The sequence below is a fragment of the Octodon degus genome, unplaced genomic scaffold (genome assembly GCF_000260255.1).
Source record: "Octodon degus isolate 3935 unplaced genomic scaffold, OctDeg1.0 scaffold00001, whole genome shotgun sequence".
Classification (NCBI taxonomy): domain Eukaryota; kingdom Metazoa; phylum Chordata; class Mammalia; order Rodentia; family Octodontidae; genus Octodon; species Octodon degus.
Window position 1 is genome coordinate 18,134,772 of NW_004524577.1, and position 4,974 is coordinate 18,139,745.

Sequence of the window (4,974 nt, forward strand, 5' to 3'; positions counted from 1 at the left end):
ATGCAGTGTATTATTTGTTGAAACTGTACTTTCGATTTGATTTGAAACTGTCTCATTGCTATATGTTTATCAATAAAACTTTGAAAAGAAAAAAAAAAAGAAAATCAGTCAGGTCAGTGGGTTAGGTCAGTTGCCCATCCTTGGATCAATCTCTGTGATTCACAGATTAAAATTCAGAATTTTGTAAGATTAGGCCATCTGTCTACTTCAGAGCTCTTACAGTTTGTAAAACTGAACTGAATCTGAGAAATATTGAAGTGAAATCTGGACCCGACCTTATGACACCATATTTATTACAGGCAGAAAATTGGAAAGGGAAGAGAATGGGCAAGTGGAATGATTTTTTAAGACTTAAATGAACAGATGTATTTGTTTGTCCCATAAAGAGTACAAGTCATAAATTATCCACAGAAAGTTAGCCATATCGTAGTGTTTATTGTTTTCTGCAGACAGTGAATGCTTGTCATATTTATTTAAAATAGTGTGATACAAATAGCTCAATGAAATCTGTGACACATTGTTTAAAATAGAAACCTACCTCCATGTCAGTGTCTTCCGTGGGTCCTGCCAGCTCTGGCTCACACCATGACTGTCTTTCTTCATCTGTCCTTGTACCTCCTACACAGGGACCAGAGCTAAACTGTGGACAGCCATCGCAGTGGTCACCAACCTCTTGACTCTTACTCTGAGCAAAGAAAATCTTAAACATGAACATCTGATTTGCGTCATGGTCATTGAAATATGAACAAAATAGGGCATTTCAACTGGGGCTAGATGCATCTGGTAGCTGATAACCATGCTTTGTATTATCTGACCCATTTTTCTGAAGCTCAGGCCCTTGGATGGCAATGGCAATAGCTTCCCTAACTGTTGGAGGGAACATTGTGCCTTGGTCTTCTACTAGCCTGAGCTGGAGTAAAGATGTGACAAAATGCTGAACTTTCTTTTCTAAGGCACTGAGGTTTTGAATTTAGCCTTCCCTCATATGGAGGTTGGCTTATCTGGTATTTTTCTTCATCCCTTGATTGGATGATTATCTCCATTTTATATAATAGTATCAAGTGTAGCTGTTGTTGAAGACAATACACAATTATGTCCTAGGCAATAGAAGAGATAAAATGAGTCACTTCCTCTATTACAGTGTAATTATTATGACATAAATAGCAGTGAGACAGCAACGTGAAGAAGAGAAACTTTGACAAGGATGATAGCATTTTAACTTGGTCCTCAAGGACAGGAAAAATGCCAATAAATACTAAGAGGTTATTTTTTATATCAATCTAAATACTACCTTAGAGTTCCTTTCAAACTATGTAAATTACGATTTGCCTGTAAAAATGAATTAGTAGGGCTGGCAGATATCTCATAAGATTAAAGCACCTGTTTAGGCAGGCACAGGGACTGGGGTTCAGTCCCCATGTGGGTGCCAGCTCTGTCCCTGGGGTGTGCTGAGACAGCAATGGAGACTGGGAGTGGTGACGCACATCTGTAATCCCAGTGCCTGGGAGGCTGAAAACAGGAGAATCACTATGAGTCTGATCTGTGTAGTGAGACTCTTTAGACCCTGTACTAAATACATTTCTTAAAAAAAAAAAAGAATTAGTAAATTAAGTTTGAAATTACTAATAATGCTGTGCTTTGGCTACTACTTAAAAAAAGTTACAGACATTTTTGAATAAATTTCATATTGTTTTTGCAGTTACCTAACGTACCAAACAAAATGACTCCTATCTGTGCATTTTGAAAAAAAACAAAATAAAACAAAACAAAACTTTTTTGAAGCCTTAATAAAATTAAATATCCCCAAATCCTTCATGTCTCAGACCTACAGACAATAGCTGGTCTTCAGTTCAAATCAAGGGCTAGCATTATAGGCCTCTGAGATAGGCAGAAATTAATATACAGTCAGAGTGTCGCTGGGCTCAAGCAGCTCAGTGAACATTGAAGAATTCAGAACGGTGGCCAGAGATGCACCTGAAGACAGCCAGGTCTCAAAGTAAGGTTGCAGGGACTGGGGAGATGGCTCGGTAGAATAAGTGCTTCCCTGGCAAGCACAAGGGTCTGAGTTCAATCCCTGGTTCTTCCAAAATAAATAAATAAATTTATTTGTTTATTTAAATAAATAAATAAATAAATAAATAAATAAATAAATAAATAAAGTTGCAGTAGTCAGATGTATGCACTTCCCTGAAGGGTAACTTGAGATTATGCTGATGTGTTGGTGCCTTTTCTCCTTGCTGAGGTGACATACCTGACATCCAAAATTATAGCAGGAGGCTTATTTAGCTCACATTGTATGGAGTTTTCAGCCCATTATTGGCTCCAAGTGAGAAGGGCACATCGTAGAGGCGTGTCACGGAGAACATTCCCTGGTGGGCAGAATGTACAAATGTAACAAGGGGCCTTGAGAATATCTTTCTGGGCTGGTGAGACAGCTCAGTGGACTAAGCACATGCTTAGGCAAGCTGAGGGACCCAGATTCCATCCCCAGTACCACATACTGAACCGGCCCTGTCCCCTGGACTCTTGAGCCAGTCATCAAAACTGGGCGTAGTGGTGCATACCTGTAATCCTAGCACTGCAGAGGCTGAAAAGAGGAGGATCTCTATGAGTCTGAACTGGGTAGCTAGACCCTGTACCAAATACGTAAAAGAAAAAAAAAAAGAGTTTCTTTATGTCCCTTATATTGCATATAGGCTACCAGGATTAGAGTGGTAACAAGCTAGTCACCCACCTTTAATCCTAGAACCCGTAATTCTAGCATTGCATCAATCAATCAGTCTACATTCTTCTTCCTCTGAAAAAGGCATACTTGTGCCTGCAGGAGGCTTTGGGGGACATCTAAACATGAGTCATAACAAGTCTTACTGGTCCCGTCTTTTTCACTAAGTCTTCATATGCACCAGTCACCCAGGTAGGCAGCCAGAATACCCACAACCTTCCTTTCCCAGAATGCTCCTGTTTTAAAAATCAGGGATAAGCTAAGGTTAATGATGTCACCCATACTTGCTACATGACCTGCTTTCCTATTGGGTAGGTATTAGATAATTCTTGAGATCTTATTGGGTGAATATAGTTTGACCCAAATTGTGTCCTTATTTGTGACTTTTCTGTATGAATTATTCTTGAAGGGGACCTATGTAGCAATCCACCTGGGGCCCATCCTGTTTCTTAAGAACTGTTCCTATTCCCTGATAAACCTTTTCTACCATAAAATTCTCTTTTCTTTAATATTTATTCTTAGATTCAGGGGAAACAGACATGGCACATCTGATATCCAAAAAGTTGGAAATTGTATTTCTCGCATATCACTAAGATGAATTCAACCTTGGCTAAAAGCTTGACTATAGTCTCAGGAGATAATTCTAAGCCAGAATTTCCAACTAAGTTATTCCCAGATTTCTGTGTCATGATGAATTTTTTTTTGTTTTAAGCCAAAATTTTAATATAATATTTATGCATCGCTATTTGCTATGCAGGCCTAATAGTGTTTATCAAATAACACAAGTTTCAACTAAAAAAATCTTAGAGAACATTCAGTTATTAGCACTTCATAATAGGATAGGTTTAGATAAATCCTGACTCATTATTTTTTTAAGAAAATGCAAATAAAAATACTTTTAAAAACATTATTATAAACAATACAGAATTTCACTAAATAAAATGATAGGAATTCAACAATGGTTATTATATTGCGTATTGGTGCCTGCAAATTAATTGTTCAGTTTATCAGATGCAGGAATGTAAAATTGGTCAAAAAGTATGAAAATCAAAAGGGGAGAAACAAAAATTAGGCATTAATTATTCCTTTCATTAGACCAGAAAGCATCAGTAAAATTATCCAAGCTAATCTGCATACAAGGAGGAAAGAAAGAAAGAAAGAACGAAGGGAAAAAGAAATAAACTCTGATTTAATGTAGATGCTTCAGTAAGTGGAAGTGAAAGAATTAGATGAGAAATTTCTTCACCTGTTCAAGAAGAACAATTCCATTTCTCTTGCTTTCCCAGATTCTGCTTCTGCTCTGCAAGATTAAAATTCCTCCTCCTCTTAAATGGTGTACTGAGTAACTCGTGCTTTCTCACTGCCAACTTTAAATAAGAAGTTCGTGAGAGCTCAGCGAGAAAATAATTTTTCTCTCCTCATTTATTCTATAATGTGATAACATGAGCAGGGAGTTTCACAGATTCTATGACTGATTATTTGCTCTTGAGTAAACTGTTTAATCTCTTCAGCCTTTGAAATCTGTGTTTCAAATCTGTGTTTCTTGTTTCAAAGAAGAAAAATAATACATTATACATTTCTTGGCATGATATTTCACAATGTAATTGTATTGCACTAAATAATTTCTAAAGAAATGTACTTTGGGTATTTTAAGAGGGCAATTATTAATTTAATAACCTCTTATGATTTGCATATTGCCATTAAAAAATCATGTTTTCCTTCACCAGTTCAAATTTCAGAGACAACTCTTATTACTTTTTGGTCTTCATTTATTTATTCACTCAGTAAACATTTTATTTTCTTTTTGGTAGCAAGAAGGGAACTCAAGACCTCACATGTGCCAGGCAGGTTCTGAGCCACTGACCTAGATTCCCTGCCCAAATTCAATAAATGTTAGTAACCCCTCCCTATTCAAGAAACAGACTGACAATTAATGAAGGAAGGTTAAGACAGGTAGATGTAATCTCTACTTTCAAAATTATTTCTCCTCCTATGGCCAGCCAGATAGCTCAGTGGACTAAAGGGTCTACTTAGGCAGACGCTGCAGTGGGGTTTGAATTCGCGGTGTGCCCATTCCATCCCCAGCCCCGGGATGCACTGAGATAGTGATTAAGATTGGGAATGGTGGCACATGCCTGTAATCCCAGCGCTTGGGAAGCTGAAGAAAGGAGAATCATTATGAGTGCAATCTATGTAGTGAGAACCTGTACACCCTGTAGACCCTGTCCTAAATTCATAAAAATAAAAAAAAA